At 46.6% G+C, this 27,634-nt stretch overlaps 1 long non-coding RNA gene across 2 annotated transcripts in view; it reads right to left on the minus strand.

The window, feature by feature from the left end:
- The window catches only part of LOC147124845 (uncharacterized), a 1,171,333-nt gene that overhangs the window by 482,986 nt on the left and 660,713 nt on the right, over positions 1 to 27,634 (minus strand). For both annotated transcript variants that reach the window (XR_015079125.1, XR_015079124.1), the window contains exon 3: positions 4,745 to 4,786. This is a non-coding gene — a long non-coding RNA (uncharacterized LOC147124845). The remainder of the gene's footprint in view (positions 1 to 4,744; positions 4,787 to 27,634) is intronic.

Genomic DNA, 27,634 nt, shown 5'->3' on the forward strand with positions numbered 1-27,634 from the left:
TGAAGCTGGGTAAGTAATTTGGAACCTTGACTACTGTTGAAGATGATAGAGTTTTTATGCAGAAGTCTGTTTTAGGTGTGTGGAAAGAATAAGTTTGATCAGCTGAATTGACATGTCTCCCTCCATGCTTACTTATGTTCTTAAAGCCCACTAATAATAAATACCACCGGTCACTTACCTATAATACGTATCACACAAATAAAAGCAGCAACATCAAAGAACTAGGAATTAAAAGCAGGTAGCAACTATACAGGCAGCAAAATGTTTGACTATAAAAAAGACATACATGCATATCCTCTGTTCATTTTAAAATCCTGGAGCTAGACTTCAATATGCCACAAGCAAAGGGACAGAAATGTTGGGCTAGCTGGTGGATCAAAAACCCCCCCATTGAAATACACAATTGGAAACAAGGGGCTGGATTTTACCAGCCCTGAGGAGGCGGGTTTGGAGGCGGGACTGCTGGCAAAATGGGAAAATTAACAAGGCCAATCATGGGAAAATAGCGTGGGTTTGTCAGACGTCGCTGGGGGCGGGACTGAAACCCGGAAACCAGAAGTCCCGCCTCCAGAGGTAAGATTGCAGCCAAGATTTTCGAAATATCATGACTTACAGGTAGGGAGTAAAAATGCAAGCCTGTCAACGTCTTTTGTAGCGGAAACTTTAAATAACAATTTTCTTTATTTATCCTTCACTTTTCACACAAATTTATTCTTAACATTGATTCTTCAATTTTGCACAAATGGATTTTGATCAATACAGTTCAGTATGAAAAAATACTGCAATGTTAGAATTGCTACTCCAAAAGAATTTCCCTCATTTTAACTTCAATTTAGGCAAATAGCAACGTGGGACCCAAGAGCGCAATCTTGTGTGGGAGAGATGGAGATGAGATTTCCCAGCTGTTTACGTTAACTGCCCGATAAGGTTTCATTTTAAAGATTTAAAAAAAAGACACAGTTGACATGACAAATATATTCCCATTCCCACAGTGCTACATTGTTCTTTTATATATAGACGTGTTCCTTTCAGGATAAGTCATCGCTTTGATCGGCTGGATAAAATGATAGCAATATTTCAGAGAACTTCACAGCTCCAGTCTTGTTTGGATTTCTATGGAAATATCATCTATGAAATACAACTTTTAGGGGTTGAACAATGTAAGGGCCAATATTAGACTTTATTCTTTTTAATGAGGAGCAGTGGACGTGCTTCTCCAAGAAGTAAGGCAGAGGAGGACCACACTGGTTGGGTCAAAGTGACGCAGGCCGCAAAGTGGAGCAGCATAGCAGTTGTGGAAGGTGGGCAGGGCAGTGACCTTCCATAGTATCACAACACACACAGCAACTCTGCCACAAAAGGTTTAATAACCTTACCAGGGATGTCAAGGTAAGGGGAGTCAGCAGCACCTTGCAAGACTGCACTGTTAAAATTATGTCAATCACTTACCGTACCATCCCTAATTCTGTGTTAAATGAGAAAATTGCTTACAATCAAAGTTCAGGAGGCAGTGCAGCACTCTTTGCAACCCCAGTCTGTACCTGGAAATATTCCTTCGCTCACAGCCTTAAATGCAATTACCTCGTGGATCACACATGGACTCCAATGGTGTACATACCCATCATCATGCTTATTAATGGACTGCTTGCTGACACGTGGGCCAGGTCTCACAACCTGTGCTTTTGAAAGAAGGCTTGCAGAGCATCAAAAGCATGTGCAGATATTGGGAACTATCTTTGTGGTATCCTGATAGATGGTTTCTCAGCACTGCACTCCATTCAGGAGCATGTGGCAGCTCCTGACACATCTGCAGTGCAGGCTCCCATGACAGATGGCCTAAGGACAGTCTGTGCTTCCTCCATGGATGTTCAGACTACTGCCAAAAAAGGCTAGACATCAGCTTTGACTGGACTCCTTTGACATCCAAGTGCTTGGGGGTGGGTTATAGAAAATTATTTCTTAGGGCTTCAGTAATCATATTGGTACCATGACACCTGCCTCCCCACACATCACTGGCCACGCAGAGCCAGTGTCCAGTATTACTGGCATGGCAGGACTGCACACACATGATGCTGCTGCTTCTCTTGATAGCAGTACATGCATGCCCTCTTACCAGCCTCCTGCCCCCTCCCCCAGATGCCTGCAGATGTGCCAGAAAAAGGAAGGTGCAGACCTCTATGTAGCAGCGCAAGACGTACAGCCGTCTCAGGCTGAGCTGCTGCAAGGTAAAGGTCATCTGAGCTTCATGTCCACACACCACAGCCAGCCACCTCATGCACTCCTAACATTTGGCTAGCATAAGGTTAGCGTTAAATGGTCATCTTTCATTTCTTGGCACCAAAGAGGAAATGCGCACATGCCTGCAAACGCACATTCACGCACAGTTGTAAAGTATTATAACACTGATCTATTTGTGTTTGCAGATATTGTTCTTAGGAAGGTTTAGAGGCAGCATGAATGGAAGCTGTGTGAGTGAAAGCACAGAAGAGGGTCTGTAGATGATGACCTATATATGGCAGGTAGACATGGGGAAATGGAATGTTCATTGGAGTGTCCAGATGTGGTAGTCAGGAAAACGTCTCCTGTACCATCAACGTGTCTTGCAGTTGGCGATGAGTTCTCCTCCTTTTCCTCTTCAGATGATGTTGCTCGTTTTGCTAATCCTCCTGTTGTCTCTTGGTGCTTTACTCCTCTGGGACCTTGACGATGAGGCTTCTTTGTAAGGCAGCAGGCAGAACACCACCATGCTCCTTGAGGCCCGAGCTGGACTCGGAGCACGTCACACTATACCCGAAGGGCACCTACAGATTCCAGTTGTATGATGGATCTGGTGGAAGAACGCACCTCAACTGATGTGCTCGGAAAGCACACAGGTATCTCATCACGCATGGCTGTAGAGAGTCAGCTTGATGCCCCTGAAGCACACAGTAACTCGCCTTTCTGGACTACCTGGCATGGTGGACTACCTTAAAATTAAGACATAGTGGCAGCTGCCAGGAAAGTGAGCATTCACTTTTATGATCTGGTGCTGCTGGTCACAAATGAACTGGACATTGAGAGAGTGGAATCCTTTCTTGTTAATGTAAGTAACAACATTGATCAAGGGAGCATGTATGGTCATATTGGGTGCAATCTATGTCTCTTTGTACCTTGGGGAATTGCACCACTTTATAAGATTCTGCCAGTTATCTGCAGGGAAGTGAATAAAATGGCTTGTTCGAGCAAACAAAAATTCTGCAACAGGAGCTGGTTACATAAGTGACTGGAAACGTGCTGATGTTGGAACTTCAGTTTGATGCTGTGGAAGAATCTGCTGCTGCTACTGATAAATACAAAACAGCATCCTCTTCATGGCACTTCAGCAATCCGCGATTTCCTGTAAACCCAATGACAACGTTTCCTATCCATGGAACTGTGCAACGTATGTGCTAAGTTTGTTGAAATATTAACAATATAAGCATCCCTTGCCTCGCAACATAATTAGAGAACACGGCGTGATACGCAGCAACAGCAGACCTGATCATGGCATACAAATCCCGCAGAAGTGCCTCACTCACAGGCTCAGCTCAGTCAGCATTTGTAGTCTTGATATGCACATGACTCGAGCTGGTACATAACGTGACTGGGAACATGAACCATCACTGCCTGGCTCTGATTTGTCATGCGGCTCTCTATTAAAGATGCAGCAGCAATGCCTCATTAGAAGAGCAGTTCCTTCATGTAGTTGCTACAGAATATAAATAATTGATCAGCACTACTAACAAACAAAGGCATTATGAAACTTGTTCTTTTCAAAGGCATATAGCTACATGCAAGCACGAGATGAATTCTGCTATATAATGAACTCCATTAAGCAGAAATCTGGACCGTGATCATCAAAGTCCATGTAGCATATTTACCAAATAAAAATAATGACATAAAAAGTAATGGCTAAATTCCTTTTCACTGTAAAGAAGACAACAACAACCAAGAAAAAAATCCTTAATCTGACAGCTCCAATAGATGATTTGGAACAATCACCAATGGACACACATGTAGCTAATGTTGCTATCAGAGCCCATATTAAAAATTAAGTACAGATAAATTCAAACTGCTGAAGCAACACACTTGCTCATTTAATTGGATCCCATGTTTTTTTCACTTCCCTCCATGGCAACATAAGAATGATGTGACTTTCTTTTAATCGCAGGCGCATTTAAACATTTAAACAGATGACCATCATGAGAGAATAGAGATTGAAATGTGATATTCAGAATGACTATTTTACAATGCTGTCTGATCCAATAACACAGTAATCTTGCTGTCGCCACAATCTAATGTGAGGTTAGTCTTTTGATGAGTCACACATTAGCATTGTAAACCTAAAATTCTTCTGGCAATTGCTCAGAACTGACAGGAAAAGTGGAAAATAATTTGCTCGACTGCTGAGTTCGTTTGTAAAGTTTACACAAAATCTACAGTCTCATCTTTCGGACTCCCCACCCCTCAGCCTTTGACTTAAAAAGGCCATTGCTTAGCATTGTATCTAGCACAATAAAAGTCACTACGTCTTAGGAGTTTTATACTCAGACAGCAGGTCCTGAAAAGGATTCACTACACAAATATTGATCGCAATATATATAAAAAAAGCAACAGTTAATCCTCACATCACATCAATAACTTTAAAAAAAACATTCGGTTTAAAATTTGGACGAAAATTGCTATACCCTGTGTCATGTTAAAAATTGTTAAAATTTAAACATACCTTCCTTCAAGGTACATTCTGTTGTCGTCCCAGGACAGAGATCTAAAAGGAAAACGAGAGGAGAGAATTACACATCTTTCGCCCTCACCTAGAAATCTCCTTTTCTAAACCACATGACAGAATTGCAACATTATTGCTCATCAATCCCATCTTTGAATAAATAGGAACCACAAGGTTGGTGTTGCTGGACCAAGTATATTGTGTTCTTCGCAGATGCAGATGAATAGGATGTCAGTTGTACAGCCTGAAACACCTGGATCTCCATTGAATACAGATAAAACATACCAACTCAACCAAGTCAGTCTAACCAGTAATTTCATCTTTTTTTGTAATCGGCAATTCAGGATATCTGTCAGTTAAAATGTCTAATTAGAGGTTTTCTCAAAAAAGCAACAGAAAATAATGAATATATAAGTGTTGAAAAAAAAAATCCTGTGACATTTATGCTTGGAGGTAAGAAATTCACAAGGACCCTTTAAATGCCGCTTTACCGAAAAATCTTTCTGGAATTAAAAAGGCATTTTCTTCAAATAAAGGATTTCATTTTTGATCTCCACTTTTCCTCCCCTTCCTTCCGCCCCTCCCCCCGCCCACCCCCCTCCCGCCCACCCCATTTTCAGATCATTCATCACTACGTCCCTCCTTCAGAAGAGAGGACTGAGCAAATAGCAAAATGACATTTCCTATGGATTACATAAGAACATAAGAAATAGGAGCAGGAGCAGGTCATTCGGCCCCTCGAGCCTGCTCCACCATTCAATGAGATTATGGCTGATCTGATCTTGGCCTCAACTCCACTTTCCTGCCTGCTACCCATAACCCTCGACTTCCTTATCATTCAAAAACCTGTCTAACTCCACCTTAAATATATTCAATGACTCCGCCTCCACAGCTCTCTGGGGAAGAGAATTCCAAAGATTCACGACCCTCTGAGAGAAGAAATTCCTCCTCATCTCCGTCTTAAATGGGCGACCCCTTATTTTGAAACTATGCTCCCTAGTTCTAGATTCCCCATGAGTGGAAACATCCTCTCTGCATCTACCTTGTCAAGCCCCCTCAGAATCTTACATGTTTCAATAAGATTACCTCTCATTTTCTAAACTCCAATGAGTATAGACCCAACCTGCTCAACCTTTCTTCATAAGTGTTCTGGACCAATGAACATTTTATGTGTGCAGATAGCACCCTCTGGTGGTGGTTATTGTGTTAACAGTTTGTATGCTGGAAAGGTCATCTGATCTTTCTTCCTGTGTGAGGTCATTTGACCTTCCTACCTTTCTTCCTGTTGACCCCAGGAAGCAGTTTTGCTAGGAAGAACCTGACTTGAGTAATGGAGAATCTGCCATGAGAGGTTCCATTCACAATCCAATGTAATCTGATTTCATATGTTAGGCCAAGCGCAATATCTGTGAGTATCTTTGTTCCTTAGCATAATAGCAACGTTGTCAGAGTAATATTTTGATAATACTATGTTTATAAAAGGTTAATATTTGATAGTTATAGAAGTTAGTCCAAATGTTAGTTAGTTATACAATTAGTCCATTCTACTGTTGTAAATATGTTTATATCTTATGTAATATCGAATGTATAGTACTCAGTTTATGTACAAAACATACTTTGTCTTTGTTTACAGTTTCACAAATTTGTTCAAGTAAAGCTTCAAAACAGCAAACGGCTTCTGAAGAATTATTTTGAATAGAGTGTTTAACTTGCTGGATAACTCGATAGGAGCACGTCTAGCACGGCCAGTACAATAAGTCAACCCCTTCATCTCAGGAATCAACCTAGTGAACCTTCTCTGAACTGCCTCCGATGCAAGTATATCCCTCCTTAAATAAGGAGACCAAAACTGTACACAGTACTCCAGGTGTGGTCTCACCAACGCCCTGTACAGTTGTAGCAAGACTTCCCTACTTTTATACTCCATCCCCCTTGTAAAAAAGGCCGACATTTCATTTGCCTTCCTAATTACTTGCTGTACCTGCATGATAACATTTTGTGTTTCATGTACAAGGACCCCCAGATCCCTCTGTACGGCAGCATTTTGTAGTCTCTCTCCATTTAAATAATAATTTGCTTTTTTATTTTTCCTACCAAAGTGGATAACCTCACATTTTCCCACATTATACTCCATCTACCAAATTTCTGCCCACTCACTTAACCTATCTATATCCCTTTGCAGACTATTTGTGTCCTCCTCACAACTTGCTTTCCCACCTATCTTTGTATCATCGGCAAATTTGGCTACATTACACTCCGTCCCTTCATCCAAGTCATTAATATAGATTGTAAACAGCTGAGGCTCCAGCACTGATCCCTGTGGCACCCCACTAGTTACAGTTTGCCAACCTGAAGATGACCTATTTATCCCGATTCTCTGTTTCCTTTTAGTTAGCCAATCCTCTATTCATGTTAATATATTACCCCCAACCCCATGTGCTCTTATCTTGTACAGTAACCTTTTATGTGGCATCTTATCGAATGCCTTCTGGAAATCCAAATACACTACATCTATTGGTTCCCCTTCATCCACCCTGCTCGTTACATCCTCAAAGAACTCTAACAAATTTGTCAAACATGATTTCTCTTTCATAAAACCATGGTGACTCTGCTTGACTATATTATGATTACCGGAGTTGGTGTTGGAAGCAGAGACCCTGTCAACATTTAAGAGTAGGTTAACTCGGTGGTTGAAGGAATGGGGAATAAAGGAATCTGAGGATAGTGCAGGCACATGATTAGGACTACTGCTCGCGTCGAGGATGAATACCAATGCAGATTGGTTAGACTAAATGGCCTGTTTCCATGTTGTAATTTTTATGTAAATCTCTGTAAACAACATACGCTCCAGAATAAGAGCTTCCTTGATGGTTCAGGTACTTAAGGCAATGAGTGGCTTAGCCATACAGGTCAGGAAGGTTTCATTCATGGCCTTTGCGAAGTGAGTTCATCTCAGTCAGAGTGGAAGCAGGAATGCTACAATTGGCCGTTATGCCCCAGGGTTTGGAAGGGTTAAATAAATTAAGCCAGGGCTTCTACTCCTGATAGTAATCTAGCGAGCCCTTGTGTATAGATATCAGGTGAGGATAGGATTATGCTCGACTGTGACACACCCTGCAGCTTTTGGTGCTATTGGCATCCTTTCGTACCTCAGAGTGCATTCAAAGCCACTGTGGCAACAGACAAACAACAGCATATGCACCATTCACCACTTTCTTTCTCTCCACCCTGCCCTTCCCAATGGCTGTTGAAGGTTCCTACAGACCAGGAAACCTGCACTGCTGATCTGTAGAAGGGCTGAGTGCACATGGTCGCAAAAATAAAGCCTCCCATCTATGGTAGGAACATTGATATTTGAGGCAACAGCAAAAAGAATAAAAATGGGTCTTTCCACAGCAGGGATATAATGAAAACACACCAGATTGAATACTTAAAACAACTGTTCAACTGTGTATTGTATGCGCCACCAGTGTGTATTTGCTCCTGACAGTTTAAACAGTGGTTTTCAAACTTTACCTTGGGGGGAGAGGAACCATGATAAACATGAACACTACAAACAGAATCCTCTTCCTAATATTAATACACTCCCAGTGAACCTCTGTCCCAACTTTCAAAAGGCAGGCTCTTCTACCTAAAAGAAAACAGATTCTACTATTGCAGAAAACTTGTTTTGAAGACACAGCAACAGAATTATTGCACTACCATTTCAACACATCAGAGAAAATCAGAAATCTGATGTAAAATGGATGAAAAACAGATTATCCTGATAATCCCCTTGTTTGAAACCCCAGTTTGAAAACTTCTGATTTAAAGTTCAGTTGAATTTCAGAGGGTGCCCTTTATTCAGGAGATTAAACATTCTCTGTGATCCTCCAACACTGCTGTTTAAAATGATTACTGCAAAAAATGTCTCTGTGAAAACTGGTCTGACTTATGTAGGGAAATGCCTATCACATCTAGCTAACAATTCAGTCTCGCTGTATACAGGCAGTGAGTGAGTCAACCAACACTAATAAAAAAAGTTATAAAAAAGTTAAAAAAAAACATTTTTTCACACATTTATAATTTTAAAATACTTTTTAAAAAAAAAGGTAACTTTATTTTTAGCCCCGTAAAAAACATTAATTTTTTTTTCAAAAAATTACATTTTCGTTTAAAAGATTTTTAATGTAATTTTAATTGAGGTGAAATTTCATGTGTATTTGCGCCCAGAGACACGTAAAGCAATTTCTGGTGTAAAGGATCGAGGAAACTCAGGCGCAAGTATGTTAGGCATGCAATGACACCATTTTCTCGCTCTTTTACACCTCTCTATCGACCCCGCCACCGAACGCACCTCCGCTCACTATAACGCCTCCACCACGAGGCTAAAGAACCACACACCTGAATTTCCTGCAATTACACTGATTCAAAAAAAAATGTTAAAATTAAGCCGGGAGTTCTGGGTGCAGCAGGAACCCCGGTCATTTTTTCTGCTGATTTATTGCAATTTTTTTGAGCGTTTTTAAGAATTCCTCCTCACTGTGATCTACACTGTATTTTACATTTGTTTGAATTAAGTTTTCTGCCATCAGTATGAGTCACATTCAAAATGGAAAAGCTTCCATGCTTCAATGCTCTTAAACATGCTGTGCCTAATACGCATGAATGATGGCCAGATGGCTTAAAACTTTAACTTTCATACTTAAAGGAGGAATATATGGTGAAAGTTTGCCGCTTTCCTCGGGTCCAGAGTTTACTCTGATTTCCGCTTGTTTATGCCCATTTTTACTCCGGCACATACTGATGAGATTGGCTAGAAATGTGGATGTAAATACTCATCGGCAAAATGTGGCACACGAATGGACGTAATTTCAGGTGTAACTTCCCGATTACGCCCTCACAGGAAATTCCACCCCATTATCTTCCTATTCCTCTCAGTACTGTCTGCAGGACTTGACTGGATGCATGATGGCTGCTGTGTTTCCTGTGTTACAACAGTGCCTACACTTCAAAGCTACTTATAAGACTGTAAAGTGCTTTGGGATGTCATGAAATGTTTTTTTAATTGCAAGATTATTGGTTATTTCTCACGACACAAACAAACATGTTCCTCTTAATGGCATCACACGAATCTCTGTAGAGTTACAAATATATATTTTTAACACTTATTACAGTAAATGGTTTTCATTACATTGTCAAATTATAATCTTTGGCCGAGAAATTTGGTTGGTAGCGCCAGCGATTAGCGCCTACAGAGCCCGAGAATTGGGGCGTTACCCAATTTTCGGGCGGGCGCAGTGAATATAGCGCCACCTCCCATATTGAGTATCCTTTTAGCGCTGGCGCTAACTCTTTGCACGCGCCCGCGGGCGCAGGCAGATCATGACGTCATTTCAGTGTGCAACGCCTTTTTGGCACCCCGGACCGGATAGTCGGTAGCGCCTGCAACCTTTCCGCCTGGCGCTATTAGTGACAGTTGGATGGAGCGTTCCCAGGCCCTTCTCGGACTCGGGGGGCGCTATTTAAAGGGGACAGCACTTGTATAAAAGCTGCAGCCATTTGGGCTGGCCATTCTGATCGTTGCTGGAGAGAGTTGCTGACCTTCTGTTGGACAGTACTTTTCTCATTGAGCCTTTGGAGGCACTGGCACTGGCAGCTTGAGGGCCCGGCTCCCGAGCTGGTGATGCAGCATCTGAAAGCAGGGAGGTGGAAGAGTGCCTTTAGCAAAAGGACAGCTTGGCAGCAAGGGATGCCAGATTGCGGCAAGGCTATGACATGGCTCCACAGTGAGAAAGCATGCTGGCGGGGGGAACAAGTGGAAGGAGACAGTTGTAAAAGGTGAGAACCTTACCATCGCTGTCGACAATGGGGTCGGCAGCTGCAGTGGTTACAGGACCACTCAGACGTCCTCCAAGAATCTGGTGGACTCTCTCCTCGAGATCCGTGAGAGTGACCACTTGTGGAGGTCCTCCACTGGTGCGAAGCTGGTCTTTGCCAATCCTCGCCAGCTTGGACTGCAGGGGAAAGGAGGGGAAGTTATGTTACCTGATGCCCTGAGTGATCATCTCATGCCCCCCATGGTGCAAGAGCCCTTACATGACGCCTTGAGTCAAATGTGCATGTGTGTGCCCAGAAAGAGCCATGGGTGCTTGCTGGCAGATGGCCAATGGGGCACAGGCCACCCTGCAGCCGTAAAGTCAGGTGCAAATGAAGGGATGCAGAAGTTTGCAGAAACAACACCCACCCTCACGACCTGAGTGAGGTCGTTGAATTTCTTTCTGCATTGGACAGGGCTCCTGGTCACCATGCTGCTGGAGTTGACCCTCTGGCATACATCCCTCCAAGCTCGTCGGTAGTCCTTATGATTCGGCCTCATGCCATTGTCTGGGTAGAGAACATCTAGCTGGCGCTCCACTGCGGCCACCAATTGCTCCAGAGCCTCATTGGTGAAGCGCTCTGCTCTCTGTCTCACCTTCTCCATCTGGTCCAAGTTTTTAGCACCAGAGAAGGGCCTGCGCCGATTCTGAGGCCTGCAAGGCGCAGAGTTTGGATGCTGAAGCTGACTGACCCACCCCTTTAAGAGCTGGCCGGCGCCTGGAAGTCTCGTGGTCATCGGTAATTGAGAGCACCTGTGCTGCGCCTGTCCGCTCCGATATTGGGTTGCGCCAGAAGTTTAGCGCCTTAGGAGTCCTGTGTAATGCCTGAATTCGCACCTCAATCACCTTTAGGGGCGATGCAATCCAATATTGCGCCAGGTGACGATAAGTTGCGTCTGGCTATAAACTTTGCGCTGCGCCAATTCTAACGCCCCAAGCGGGGCTATACCCAATTTCTAGGCCTTTGTGCTTTATGCTATCAAACGGCATGTCAATATTTATTTTTTGTCTGGGGAAGGCATTATTTGAGGATTCATGGAAAGTTCCACTCACAGCATTAAAAACTGCATTCTGACGCAGTTCTTTGATTCATTCAATATTTGACCCGGAGGAGGATTTGTGCAACTTGCATTGAGTGCATCACAAATTCCCATCAGTATCAAAATTGAGAGTGGATGAAAAGCCAGACAGGTAAAACACTAAGGGCTAGAAATTCAGTATCGCCACTTTTGGGGCGGTAAAGTCGGGCGGCCGCTGAAGTTTGCGCCCGGCGCAAAGTCGAGGCCACTTCGCCGATACTCAGTTGCATCGCCCTAAGAGGTTGCTGCAGCGCTAAAACTGGCGATGCACGACTATCTTTAGGCGCAAAGCCGGCGGTGCTGAGCGATACCGCCGAGGCCGGGCGCAACACAGGTGCGGTCATTTGTTGATTGACGGCAGACACGCTGGCGCCAGCCATCTCTTAAAGGGGGAAGGGTCGAGTTGTTTGGCTGCCATGCCCTGGACACTGCAGCCCTCCAGCTAGGCCTGAGCACTGCTGCTGCACCTATTTAGCGACCAGGACGATGCAGAAGGCCCGGGAAAGAGCGCAGCGCTTTACTGAAGCTGACCTGAGGCTGCTGGTTCGCGCTGTGGAGCGAAGATGCCATATTTTGTTTCCAGACACTGGCAAGAAACCGGTGACCAGCGTCTTCCACAAAGCCTGGAGGGATGTCTCCAACAGGGTGACATCCAACAGTGTGGTTGGCAGGACTCCTGTACAATGCAGGAAGAAGTTTAATGACCTCACTAGGATTGTCAGGGTGAGTACCCTTTCCAGTGTCCTCCTCATCCTTGCATGTGCACCTGACATTATGGGCAAAGGGACCTGAAAGCCCTAATGGCCAGCCCTCATCCCGCAGCTATGGGACTGGCATGACCATCAATTGCACATTATGCACTTTACACACTGTCCAAGCTATTCCACCATGGGAGGCTGTGCAGACAAGATCAGGGCTACACACCGTACTTAGAGGCCATCCTTTCTCTTGCAGGCCAAGCTGGCTAACAATAAGCGTAGCCAGCTTGCCACCGGGGAAGGCGGTCCTCGGCACCAGGAGCTGTCCGACCTAGACCAGCGCGTGGAGTGCATCATGGGAGTCCGTGTCATTGGCCCCGTTGCCACTGGAGATGCCGACCCTGTTCTGGGCACCAATGGTAAGGACATGACCTTTTGGACCTCTCTCGTTCCACTTGCGCATCAGCTCAACATCCTTTGCCACTGTCCGACCAATGCGGTGAATGGCACCACTCATGCTTCCCTCGCAGACGCCCTGTCCTCACTCAAAAGCTACTCTTTTGCCTTCCTGCTTTCAGATGGTGAGGCGCCAGGTGAGGAGGATGTCCCCGAAGCTGCCAGTGTCAGCCCCTCATCGTCGTCGGAGGAGGAGGAAGAGGAGGAGGAAGACGAAGGCGGGCCATCAGTGGCACCCTCAGCCGCGCCAACCCATGGCGATGTAGGGGACACGTCTTCCCTGGAGGGGAGCCTGGGGGAAGGGTCGGTGGGGAGTGCAGGTCCTGGGCCCAGCGGCCTGCAGCAACGCGGGAGGGGTGAGGAAGCTCGGCGGCCTTCTCCCCAGAGGGTGAGTGCGGCCTCCAGTCCGGCGACGGTCAGCGCAGAGGAGGTGCGCCTCCTCGAGGAAATGGTGGTCGACTCGGAGCGCAGGCACACGGAGCTCATGGGGGTAGTGGCACGGATGCCTGACGCCATAGAGTCATTGGCGAAGAGTGTCAAGGAATTCGGGGCATCACAGGCCAGAAGTCTGGAGCAATTCGGGGCATCACAGGCCAGAAATCTGCAGCAATTCGGCGCAGCTCTGGACAGGAGTCTGCAGCAATTCGGGGCAGCTCAGGCCAGGAGTCTGAAGGAAGTCGGGGCAGCTCAGGCCGCTAGTAGCCAAATGATCAGTGGTGCTGTCCAGTCACTGGCTGGTCTGATGCGGTCACAGACCAGGGCAACACGGGCACTAACCGCTGCCACACTTGCTCCGTCAGCCAGGCATCGCCAGGGCACCCGCCGCGCTGCAGCAGCACAGTGGTCTGTCCTTCAGCAGATTGCTGCGCATGCTGCAGTGCTGGCCCGGGCGAGTGCCAGTGTCTCAGGCGACCAGCGAGCGCCTGCCATCAGCCAGCTTGCCCCCATTCCTGCTGCCGCCACTGCCACTCCCCCAGTGGAGCTGCCACGAGCTGCTGGACAGACTGATGCTGCCCAGCCACAGCTGCAGCAGTCACCAGCCGGCCCCTCGAGGGCCAGAGCTCGTCTAGGCCGACCCCCAAGGGCATCTGCCGTCACGCCATGTGCCCCTCAGGAGCCTTCCCCCAGCCTTGCTGCAGCCACTGGGCTCACTTTGAGGAGGAGCAGCAGGGCGGGCAGGGGCCACACAAAGATGCCCAAGGCATCGCCCTCGCGGGCCAAAGAGTAGAATGTGTGCCCAGTTGTGTTTGTTTTTGGAGGCCGAGAATTTGATGTTAGTTGTTTGAAGGCCGAGGCTGTGATGTTTGTTTTTTACGAAGGCCGAGGATGACGGCCATTTTTGTTTCACACTTTTGTTAATCCTCTCCAGGTTGTGGGAGCGAGTAATGTGTCTGAATGTTTTTTGGGGGTTTCTTCTGTTTTTGTTTTTCATGTGGGAAGGGCTCTGAGTTTGCGCAATAAACAATTTTCTTTATTCATATTGTCCATGTTTGAACATTGAAGTTTTGGTTGCCTTAACCGGCTGAGGGCTTGCGGAGCGGCTGCATTCATGTTCTTTCATTGGCACAAGCCATTCCCTGACAGGGGGCCTAGAACCTACGTTCAATAAGCCGCCGACGGGTGGCCCTTGCACCTTGTGCGTCCCTCCTGTGCTGGTCCTCCTCCTCCTCCTCCTCCTGCTCCTCCTCCTGAGGTGGTGCTCCAACCTGAGGTGGCAGTGCCTGAGTCCTGCGGATAGCCAGGTTGTGCAGCATGCAGCAAACGACGACGAAATGGGAGACTCGCTCCGGCGAATACTGCAGGGCTCCGCCGGAACGATCCAGGCAGCGGAACCATTGCTTCAGGACGCCAATTGTTTGTTCGATGATGTTCCTGGTCGCTTGATGGCTCTCGTTGTATGCCTCTTCAGCAGGGGTCCTGGGCGCGCGGAGCGGGGTCATGAGCCAGGTACACAAAGGATAGCCTTTGTCCCCGATATGCCATCCTCTTGGGTGAGGCTGTGCCTGGAACATGTCAGCCACAGTTGTCTGTCGCAGGATAAAGGCATCGTGGCTGCTGCCTGGAAAGCAGGCATTGACAGCTGGGATGCGCTGCCTGTGGTCACACACCAGCTGTACGTTGAGGGAATGGTAGCCCTTCCGGTTGTGGTAATCCTCGGCATTCTCCAGCGGTGCCCGCAAAGCCACATGCGTGCAGTCAATGGCGCCCTGCACCATGGGGAAGTCCGCTATTCTTGCAAATCCCATTGCACGCTGCTGCTGCTTCTCCAGGGTCATGGGGAAGGAGATGAATTGACGTCTCCTTCTGAAAAGGGCATTGGTCACCTGGCGGATGCAGCAATGCACGGCGAACTGGGAGATGTTAGCAATGTCCCCAGCAGCGGATTGGAAGGAGCCGGTGGCATAGAAGTTCAGAGCCACCGTCACCTTCACTGCCACCGACAGAGACGTCCTGCGCATCAGCTGTGGCCGGAGATCTCTGTGAAGCAGCTGGCAGATCTCTGTGACCACCTCCCTTCTGAATCGCAGCCTCCTAACACACTGCTCGTCAGACATGTTGACATAGGAGAACTGCTGGCGGTATACTCTGAGTGGGTAAGGCGTCCCTTGCCGACGCCTGTTGCCCCCTCTGCATCTAGCCAGGGCTGCCACTCTCTCACGGCGTCTGTGAGCCCTTTGGACGTAATGCTGAAAGCCAGCGTTGACAGCCCCCATAATATGCTGGCAAACAATGAAATCTCAATGGAGGCAAAGAGAATTACAAAGCTGTGGCCTGAAGCCAGAAATACCTGTCCTAGTGTTGGGCCAAAGCAGTAAGCTCTCTACCTTGGTCTCTCTCCAAAAATCTGTCTCAAAAGAATGAGTGCTGCAAAATGGCTGGCCTTTATAGTGCAGGGGAAGTGCCCTTTAATTTGTGCTCCCCGCGGCCCGCATCGGCTGTGCACCGTTCCACTCCACAGTCCTTAGGGCCGCCAGGCGCACAATGGGGCAGCGTGACTGAAGTTCCGGTTTGGGGCGCCAAAGGGCATTGCACGAGGAAATGACATCATGATCTGCGCGCGCAGCTGAGCGCGCGCAAAGACTTTGCGCCGGCGCTAAATGTCTACTGAAGTTGGGGGGAGGCGCAGATCGCGCTGCGCCCGGTCGCTAAGCGTCTAGCGCTCGAGATCTACTCCTCCTAAGGCGCTAACGGCTGGTGCACACAACTGAATTGCTAGGCCTAAAACACTAAGGCCTAGAAATTCAGTGGGCTTTGCGCCCAGTTTCCGCCCAAAGAGGGCTTCTGCGCCACTAGAGGAGCTTGCGCTGATATTCAGTGCTGCGTTAATGGCGGCAGTAGCCGGTAGCGCTGCGCCGACACCGATGACGTCATTGGTGTGCGCAGTGCCCTGGTTCCGCCCCGCTACCGGCCCGACCCCCATATTTAGTTGCGGCCGCCACTTCCGAGCGGCCGCAAACAACGTTCAGCAACCGGGGCCATCCTGCAGCCTTATTGGGGCGAGTTAAGGCGGAGGTGCGGCCGGCCGCTTTTTCGGCGGCCGCCTGCCCGCACCTCCTTCCCCGGCCTCCTCCACCCCCCCCCCGCGGCATTGCCGGCTGCTTTCTGGGAGCCCGGCACTTCTCCGTGGTGCCGGGCTCATTTGCCGGCACTAGCGAGCGGCGATCTCGGAGTTGCAGGCACCTCCCCCTTAAGAGAAGGAGGAAGGCCTGCAGTACCGCAGCCTGCCGCTCCACAGCGGGTGGCGCTGCAGCACCTAGCGCGCCGAAATTCCGTTTCAGCGCCCCAAGCGGGGGCGGCCACACCCTTGAATTGCGGCCGGCTTCGACTTGGGGCGCTGAAACTGAATTTCCGGCGGGCGCACGTGGCTCCGCGCGCAGCGGTAACTTTTGGGCGCAAGCCAGCTGGCGGGCCCAAAGTGAATGTCTAGCCCTAAGGGCGCGAAATTCGGTTACGCCCCGTTTGGGTGTGGTAACCAAATTAGCGCTGAACATTTAGCACCCGGCGTGGAAGTACCGCCCCGGCCACAAAAATTTGGCTTACTGCCCGGAGAGGAAGTGGAGCGTTATCTCAGGAGCGTCGGAGCATTCCATGTAGCGCCGACACATTTCACCACCCCTCCCCTTCCGTTAAAGGGGAGGGAAGCGTGCGAGCTCTGGAGGGCCGCCGATGGTCCACACTAGGCCACCAGGGTGGCGTGGTGCCGTGGCCACACCCCGGCACTGAGACGCGGTGCCGGGCTGCGCGATGGCAGCCACGGGCTGCGTCAAGGGCCGCCACGAAGGGCCGACCTCAACAAGAAAATGGCGGCGCATGTTGCAGCCACACCTCCCCTTTAAATACTGCCCCATGAACGGAGGTCGGCCTGGTTTGCGACCCTCGAGGCTGGCGGTTACATCGCTTGCGGGACGCAGATGAATTTTTGCCGCGGGGTGGTAAGGCGCCATGCTAAGGGGTCGTGTCGCTCAGCAATGATGTCATCGCTGGCGGCGTAGTGGACCGGGGCGCTATCGGCGCGGCAGTATCGGCTAGCGCCTCAGCAGCACCCCGCTGAATTTCTCAGCGGGCGCTATTTGCCCTTATCGTGCCCCCTGGAGGCGCGAACGGCAGGCGCAAAGGAGCCGAATTTCGTCCCCACAGCTCAGAAAAGGCAAATCCACCTATATGGACTTTACTCATGGTTTTCCTGTATTGGTCTTATTTCAGTGTAATATTAGAAATTCATTTCTTTTAGCTCTTGAGACCCAAGTTTAATGTGCCCCAATTTGAAGAGTTCTATCACAGCATGAACCAACAGGTAGTTTGTAAGCCCAACAGGCCAATTGCTAATCCTACAGGTCAAGCAACTGTGCAAGGGTAGATTATAAAAACTGCATTTTCTGCATTGTAGCGAACAGAATCTGCTTATAGGAATTGGTGAAAAAACACTGAAACAGAAACAATTCTTCAAAATACCTAAATTATAACAAAGTGTCGCATACTTATTCATCACACAGTTGCCATAACACCAACTCAGTTTGTGACAATCTCAACAATAACAATATAATTTTGCCCTGTTTTAAAAACAGCAACAGAAGGAGTTTATAAGGAAATCTGCAACTCTGACAGAGAATGTAATATTTCCAAATCAAACAGTTCCAAGGTATAGAGAAACTAAATCAGGAAAGTGATGTGTAAAGGAGAAGAGTAGGCAGGAATATTGTTCCTCCAAGTTGACAGTAAAGCTGATAGACAGGCAGACTTATAATTATAGTCTTTTTACATATTTCCACTGTCAAGCCAATCTGAGTACATTTCTTGATGCTTCTCTGCATTACACCCTCCTTGTCAGATCCCAAATTTATCCAAACCATGGCTCTGCTTGATTGGGAAATATTATGTTCCTGCATAATTCATACATTTTCTTCAAAATTCTAACTTCGATGACTTGTCTATCAAATTCACAGTTTATCAGTCCCTCACTTGTCAATGTTCTGCTGCGGTCTTCTCTCCCTCAATTACCCTATTCCTGTGCAGTTGAGAATTTGGGTTTCTTCTCAAATTTTATTAGTCTATCCTCTTCATTTGAAGATGATGATCTTTTGTGTCAAAAAACAAGCCGCCAAAATTTGCCAATGGATCTTTATATATTGGCTGATTGTACAGCTGATGTAGAGATAACACCAGAAAAGCTTAGTTTTAAAACTAGATTCCTTGATCTACCAACAATGAATAACCAACCAAAGACTAAGCGATTTCAGAGCTTGGAAAGGTCTTCCTTTTGATGATTAAAATGTTGCTTATGGAATTAAGTAATCCAGTCATTAAAACACCAGTGGGACTAACAGAAAACAGCTGAGATGGAGAAACAAATCCAATTTGACAATAGTAGATATTCTATTGGTGTAGGAAACAGAGGCATCAATATGTACATTGGCATCAATAATGACAGTGAAATACCATTGCACTGTTTATCTTTTCCCCCTTAACATGAAGATTCCTAAAGTTGACCTTGCTTTCATTAGGGAAGGACAGTTTTGAAGAGAAATATCCAGGTTTTTTAAATTCTGATGTGCGTGGATAATGATTCTGAGGACTGAGTTACAACTAGCTTGTACAAACCATTGGCCTACCCTCACCTTAAGCATTGGCTAAAGTCCTAGCCCCCTATTACAGAGGGGCAGATCCTAGCTTTGGAGTGCAAAAGGAGAGTAACTGTGTTGTTAAATTGGATTGGGCACTATGAAGTAAGGAAACAACAGCCTGTCTTTATATAGCGCCTTTACCGTAGAGACACACCTCAAGGTGCTTCACTGAGGAGTGATCAGACACAAATGGATGCCAAGTCATATGAGATATTAGGAGTGGTGACTAAAAGGTTGGTCAAAGCGGTGGGTTTTAAGGAGGCTCTAAAAGGGGAAGAGCAAGCTGGCGAGGCTGAAGGGTTTGGAGAGGGAATTGCAGAGCATGCAGCCTAGCTGGCAGAAGGCATGGCCACCAGCTGTAGAATGAATGGGGGATTATCAAGTCGCCAGAGTCAGAGGAATGGAGAGTTCTGGGGTAGGGGCTTATAGGCCTAGAGAAGGTAACAGAGATAGGGAGGAGCAATATTATGAAAGGTTTTAAACATGAGAAGTGAGGCATTGGGGAACCAGCAGCTAATGTAATAAGAAAGACTTGCATTTATTCAGCGCGTTTTACAACTTCAGGACATCCCATTTACAGCCAATTAAGTACTCTTGAAGTGTAGTCACTGTTGTAATGTAGGAAATGCGGCAGCCAATTTGTACACAACAAGCTCCCACAAACAGCAATGTGATAATAACCAGATAATCAATTTTAGTGATATTGGTTGAGGGATAAATATTGACCAGGACACCGGGGAGAACTCCCCTGCTCTTCTTCAAAATAGTGGCATAGCATCTTTTACGTTCACCTGGGAGGGCAGACAGGGCTTCGGATAAACATCTCATCCTAAAGACGACACCTCCAACAGTGCGGCGGTCCCTCAATACTGCAGTGGAGTGTCTGCTTAGATTTTGTGCTCAAGTCTTTGGAATGGGTCTTGAACCCACAACCTTCTGACTCTGAGGTGAGAGCGCTACCAACTGAGCCAAGGCTGATACCTTGTAGGTCAGCAAAGACAGGGGTGATCGATGAGTGAGACAGGATATGAGCAGCATAGTTTTGGGTAAGCTGAAGTTTAGAGTGCGTGGAGAATGGGAGGCCAGCCAACCAGGAGAGCCTTGGAATAGTTGAGTCTGGAGGTGACAAAAGCATGGATGAGGGTGTCAGCAGCCTAAACAAAGGGGACAGTGGCAATTAGTAATGTTATAAGTTCCAAGAGAGCAATGGGCAATTTATTGGCAGATAGGACTATTGATAAAGTGGGACTGGAAAGCTGTGATCTCTGGGAGTGGCCTAAGTAATTGAAATGGTTTTATCCAGTCCTGTGCAATCCTATGTTCCTAATGATATATTTTGAGGAGGCACCCATTAGTTAAGTACATTGAGTGATTAACATGGTCTCCTGGAGCTTGCTTGCTTGCCTTAAGGGAGCTGGGGAGGAATTTTTGCGCTTTTCCTGAAACTGGTGATGGGGTTATTTTGCTTCCTGTAAGAGATAGTAATACTTGCAATTGGAGTGGATGGTGCAAAGGTTGAACTATTTAAGAGATGGGAGAGCACTGATGGGTCTGATGGTCTTTTGTTGCCCTTTTTACATGTTTATATAATAGATGTAAGCAGGCGATTTAATTGGACTGAGAGTATAGAGGTGAAGGTCACAAAAATAATATTCTCAAACCCCAAACAATCCTTGGGATTGGAAAAGCTCCACAGCCCCCTCCCAACCACCTCTTGCACCCGCCCAACACCCCCCTCGCCGCCCCACCCCCCAGTGCTATGCTATTTAACATCTTTTAAAAAGGATGTAGATGATTACATGATTAGGAACAAGATCCAAGGCGATAGCGGTTAGGTACAGATAACGATGATTGACTATTGCGTGGAACATGATGCGTCAAAAGCAGCCAGGAACAAGGAATTGTCATTCCAAGGAAGGTAAGAAGGTAAACGTGTATTTATATAGCGCCTTTCACAACCTCAAGATGTCCCAAAGCACTTTTCAGCGAATTAATTATTTTTGAAGGGCAGTCACTGTTGTAAGGTAGGAAACGCGGCAGCCAATTTCTGCACAGCAAGCTCCCACAAGCGGCTATGAAATAAACGACCAGATCATGCGTTTTAATGATGTTGCTCGAGGGATAAATATTGACCAGGACACCAGGGAAGAAGTCAACTGCTCTTTTTCAAATAGTGCCGTGGGATCTTTACATCCACCTAAAAGGGCCTCAGTTTAACGTCTCATCCAGAAGACGGCACCTCCGACAGTGCAGCACTCTCTCAGTACTGCACTGCAGTGTCAGCCCGGATTAGGTGCTCAAGTGTCTGGAGTGGGGCTTGAACCCACAACCTTTGGACTCGAGATGAGAGTGCTACCCACTGAGCTACGGCTGAACAACAAATCAAGAATTAAAAAATGGAGGATGCAAAGTAAGGAAGTTATTCTGAATTTTTATCTAATTTGGGGCCGCAGAGAGAAAAGCTGTAGCATCTTTCCTCGAATAACAAAATGAACATTTCCTTTGTCTTTTCTATCTGTAATAATACTAAGTGCAATGACTTTGAGCAGCCTCTATCCAATTTCTAGTTGGCATGAGTATGCAGCACTAATTTGTCCTGGATTTGCTACTAATTGGCATGAAATTGGCATTTTAATTCAGGGAGACTAAAAGCCTTGTAGGTGTGAGCAATAGAAGCACCCTGCCCATGTAGTGCAGGGTCCTCCTCTGAGAAGATTAATAACCATTGCCTGCCCAGTGCACTGAGACCATTACCCTGGGACCATACCATATACTGTATATATATATATTTTTTTCCCCTGGAGTGCTCAGTTGATTTAAAAAGAGGAAACCTGATATTTCTTCCCAACATCGCCTACCTTGACAAGTACAAATTTACTTGTAAAAGAAAATAGTAAAGATAATGCTGTTTGTTATATTTGTTTACCATTAGAACCGTCAGTTATATATGCGAGTGTGACAAGCACCCCAGGCTCCAATCTGACAGCAAACTGTGATCTAGTCATATTCACATAAATGACTGACAGTTCTTGGAGGTACCCAAGTATAGCTAATGTTACATGAATTTTAGTTCTGCAAGGGTTTAGCAATAGTGGTTTCAACAGTGATTCGTTTTGAGTGCACCATCTCCCTTCCCAGCCGAATCCAATGATGTACAATCTTGGTGTCTTGCTCACACCCTCCATAAGGTTCATTGCCAAGACCACTTACTTCCACCTGTGAACATCATCCATCTATGTCCCTAACTCTCCACTGCCAATGAAACCCTCCGAGCTGGGGGTCCCAAACTCCACCCTACACAAATTCTAACACATCCATAGCTCTACCACTCAGATCCTACAGAGGGATCTGGGGGTCCTCGTACATGAAACACAAAAAGTTAGCATGCAGGTACAGCATGTAATTAGGAAGGCAAATGGAATGTTGGCCTTTATTGCAAGGGAGATAGAGTGTAAAAGTAGGGAAGTCTTGCTACAATTGTACAGGGCACTGGTGAGACCACATTTGGAGTATTACGTACAGTTTTGGTCTCCTTATTTAAGGAGGGATATACTTGCATTGGAGGCAGTTCAGAGAAACTTCACTAGGCTGATTCCTGAGATGAAGGGGTTGTTTTATGAAGAAAGCTTGAGCAGGTTGGGCCTATACTCATTGGAGTTTAGAAGAATGAGAGATGATCTTATTGAAACATATAAGATTCTGATGGGGAGGATGTTTCCCCTTGTGGGAGAATCTAGAACTAGGGGGCATAGTTTTAGAATAAGGGGCCGCCCATTTAAAATGGAGATGAGGAGGAATTTCTTCTCTCAGAGGGTTGTGAATCATTGGAATTCTCTACCCCAGAGAGCTGTGCAGGCGGAGTCATTGAATATATTCAAGGCGGAGAGAGACAGATTTTTGAGCGACAGGGGAGTCAAGGGTTGTGGGGAACAGGTGGGAAAGTGGAATTGAGGCCAAGATCAGATCAGTCATGATCTTATTGAATGGCGGAGCAGGCTTGAGGGGCCAAATGACCTACTCCACCTCTTATTTCTTATGTTCTTAAGTTCTATCCTATTATCTCTAACCTCGCTTATTTCTATCATATTATATGATATCCCATCCCCATCAGAATCCTCAACCTAATTTGAAAATTCCTCCATCGCGCTCTGCCCTATTCTGCAATCTTGTCAAACTCTACCTCCCAACACGTACTTTCCACTCTTCATACTCTGTCTAGCTCCTTCCCTCCCCCTCACCATTGATGGCAGCGCCTTTAGCCACCACACTCCCGCACTTTGGAATTCTCTCCCCACCTTCAAAAGTTATCTTCATAATCTACCAATTGAAATGCCAATTTGGTCACTTCCACTAACATCTCTCGCACTTCTTGCTGATCATGCTGCAAAGCACCTTGGAACACGATTATATAAACATGAACTATTGTATCTGTTGCTGTTGGTTGACGCCACTGGATTACTTTCAAATATTAGCATGCCTACTCCACCTCCATCCAGCTGCCAGAGCATGAACTAATAGTTATGTTCTTCCCCGCATTCCCTGTGTCAGCGCTGCCTTCCCTCCTTTCCATGGCAATTCATCTAGCTATAGAGGATCCTGATATAAACAGTGGGAACGATAATCACAGACTGAACTTGTAACATTTGCATATTGAATTATCATTGGCCCACAGGCATCTGTAAGGAATACCTATTATATTCACATGTGATCACATGCTGAGTTGTCATTGGCCTGCAGGCATCTGTAAGGACTACTGTTGTTCGGAAGACCCAGGCTAGGGGTCCTAATGCCAGGCTTTTCCCCACTGTGCTGCTATGAATAAGATTACAGACCTAATGCTTAATAAGAGAGTTAAACTGTAATACTCTGTTGTCCTGCAATTTATTATTTTTGTACAAAGTGTGCAAAACAAGACATGGTGTCAAAAGTGGGATTTGAAATGGACATTGTTGGAGCTCCCTTGCCTTGAATCAATTGGGAATCTTTGAACTTACCTAGAGAATGGCGCAAGTTCAAGCAACACGTGGAGTTGATGTTCTCGGGTCCACTGAAAAGCAAAGGGGAGGAAGAAAGATGCAGCTACCTACTCCTGTGGATCGGAGAAAAAAGGGAGAGACATTTTTAACACATGGTCTCTCACCGCAGATGAAGCAAAGGTACTGAAAAGTTATTTTGACCATTTTGAATCATATGTGATGCCCAAGACAAATACGATATTCGCTAGGTACAAGTTAGTCGTTTGAACAGTTCGTGACTGAGTTAAAACTGCCGGTAAAAGACTGTGAATATGCAGACAAAGATGAGATGGTCAGAGACCGCATTGTGTTTGGAATACATTCAGCTAAAGTGAGAGAGAAACTTTTGAATGTTGGGTCCGGGCTAACGCTGGACAAAGCTATGGACATAGCTAGATCGCACGAGATAGTCCAAGCACAGTTGAAAACCATAACCGGCGCCACGAGCAGCTCACGTGAACAGACAGTGCATGCAGTTAATAGACACACACCAAAGAACACCGCCCAGAGAGCATGTTTCAGAACAGAGAGAGTTCTAAACATGAGCGACACAGACATAAAACGCTTCAAAAACTGTGGATATTGTGGAAACAAGGTGCATGGGGAAAAGGAGCACTGCCCTGCCAAAGGAAGGCAATGTGCTAAATGTGGTAAACGGAACCACTTTGCTAAAGTTTGCAGGACTGTTTTTGGAAGGGCAGTACACACAGTGAGTGACAGCCAAATGCCAGATAGAGAGCCAAATGCAGAGGAACTGTTTATTGATTCTGTGTCACAGAAAAAACAGATTTCAGAGACTGAGCACGCCTTTACAGATATTGAGATACGAAAACAGGGCACAGAGCTTAGGTTTAAACTAGACACTGGAGCTCAGGTTAATGTAATTCCTCTGAGTGAGTATCACAGCTTGAAGGATGAGTGTGAGCTGCAGCCCACCTCACACAGACTGACCACCTATGGGGGTGAGCAGCTCATTGTAAAAGGCACATGCGTGATGAAATGCAAGTACAAAGAAAGCGACATGATGTTGGACTTTTACATTGTTGACACTCGAGCACCTCCAGTGCTAGGTCTAAAGGCATGTTTAGACATGGACCTCGTCAAGCTAGTGCTATCATTGACAGCACCGTTGAGAAGCAGACAGTCATGGAGGAGTTTGCTGACGTTTTCAAAGGAATCGGACTATTCCCAGGTGAATGCACTATTCACCTTGACCCAGCAGCAACCCCTGTGGTTTGCCCACTGAGAAGGATACCCCCTGCTCTACGTAGTCACCTGAAGGAGGAGCTGCAGAGCATGGAGAATACAGAAATCATCGTCCAGGAAACTGAACTGACAGAGTGTGTCAACGCATTAGTAGTGGTTGAGAAACCACGTACAGACAAGCTCAGAGTCTGTCTTGACCCCAGAGATTTGAACAAGGCTATCAAACGCCCTCAATACCATCTACGAACGCTAGATGACATCACACCCAAGCTAGTGGGAGCACGTTACTTCAGTGTCATGGATGCACGATCAGGATACTGGACTATCAAGCTCATGGAAGAGTCATCTAAGCTAACAACATTCAACACACCATTTGGACGCTACCGATTTCTGTGTTTACCATTTGATCTTATCTCAGCTCAGGATGAATTCCAGCGGAAGATCGACGAAACCTATGAAGGCCTCGATGGAGTAGTCGCAATCGTAGATGACATCCTCATCTATGGCAGGAATGCAGAGGAACATGACAGGAACCTCCGTGCGATGCTACAAAGATCACAGGAGGAAGGTATCTGGCTCAACCCCGAGAAAAGCATAATCGGATCCACCGAGATCAGTTATTTCGGGAATCGCCTCTCAGCTGATGGCATTAAACCGGATCCAGAGAAAATCTCTGCCATCAAGAAGATGGAGCCGCTGAAGAACCGCGCAGAGCTAGAGACAGTACTAGGCATGGTTAAATACTTAGCCAAGTTTGCCCCGAGCCTCTCCGAAATCAACACACCCATGCATCAGTTGCTCAAACAATCCAATGAGTTCCTGTGGGACAAACAACATGAAACAGCATTTCAGAAAATGAAAGACCTAATCACCAGAGGACCAGGACCAGTTCTTGCCTACTTCAACCCCAACAAAGAGCTCAGACTACAAGTGGACGCGTCAAAGTACGGACTAGGCGCAGTATTACTGCAAGAAGGAAAGCCCATCGGCTACGCTTCCAGATCTCTCACAGACAGTGAAATCAACTGCTCAAATCGAGAGCTATATGCAATTCTGTTTGGATGTAAGCGTTTCCACCAGTACGTCTATGGCCGACAAGTCATTGTGCAATCCGACCACAAGCCCCTCGAGTCAATCATGAGGAAACCACTAGCCGCAGCCCCACCAAGGCTACAGAGAATGATCCTTCAGCTACAGAAGTACGACTTCACAAACATTCACCGTCCAGGCAAAAGCATTCCTGTTGCAGACATGCTCTCCAGAAAGTCTCTTAGCTACCAGGACAGCAGCCTCAGTGAAGGCATGGATGTGCAGGTGTACATGGTGTACTACAGCTTACCTGTGAGTGACTCAAAACTGAAGGAGATCTGATCAGGAACAGAGAAAGATGCACAATTCACACTGCTGAGCAAAGTCACACATGAAGGATGGCCTGAAGAAAGGAGGAAATGCCCTCAGAGCATATCTGAATTCTGGAACCACAGAGACGAACTGTCACAAATCAACAGAATCGTTTTCAAAGGGGAGAAAATCATCATTCCTACCAGTCTCAGAGAAGAGATGTTGACAAAAATTCATGCTGGACATATGGGCATGGAAAAATGCAAACAAAGAGCACGTGACATTATATTTTGGCCCAGAAGGTGCAAACACATTGAGAACATTGTCGGAAAATGTTCCATTTGTCTAGAACGCTGCCCATCAAATGTCAAAGAGCCCATGATATCTCACCATATCCCAGACAGGCCCTGGCAGGTCACGGCAACGGATCTGTTCACATTGAACAACGAGGACTACATAGTGACTGTTGATTACTACAGCAGATTTTTTGAACTGGGCAAGCTTCACAGCACCACATCTGCAGCTGTGATCCACAAGCTAAAGGCAGCCTTTGCCAGGCATGGCATGGTAGAGACTTTAGTCTCAGACAATGGCCCCCAATACAAATCAAAAGAGTTCGAGTCGTTTGCCAAGGCATGGGATTTCACACATGTCACATCAAGCCCACTTTACCCTCAAAGTAATGGCCTTGCTGAAAAAACTGTCCAGATTGCAAAAACACTCATGGACGAAGCCAAAGTGAACAAAAGAGACCCCTACATCAATCTCCTTGAGTACCGCAACACTCCGGTTGCCAACTTCAAGTCACCAGCACAGCTGTTGATGAGCCGCAGACTTCGCTCAATCCTTCCAAGCACCAACCAGCAGCTGCAGCCAGAGGTCGTCAGCTGCAAGCAAGTGCATGGAAAACGTGTACAGAGACAGCAACACCAAAAGAGATACTATGACAGGTCAGCTAGACTACAGCCACCGCTGCACAATGGAGAATCCGTCAGAATCCAGGAGCATGACTACTGGAAGCCAGCAGTCGTCATCCAGCCAGCTGACACTGAGCGATCATATCACGTCCGCACCCCAGAAGGACAGGTGTACCGCCGCAATCGCAGGCACCTCCT

This window comes from Somniosus microcephalus, chromosome 1 (assembly GCF_052327205.1).
Source record: "Somniosus microcephalus isolate GS21.2 chromosome 1, FLI_Smic_1.0, whole genome shotgun sequence".
In the NCBI taxonomy this organism is placed as follows: Eukaryota; Metazoa; Chordata; class Chondrichthyes; order Squaliformes; family Somniosidae; genus Somniosus; species Somniosus microcephalus.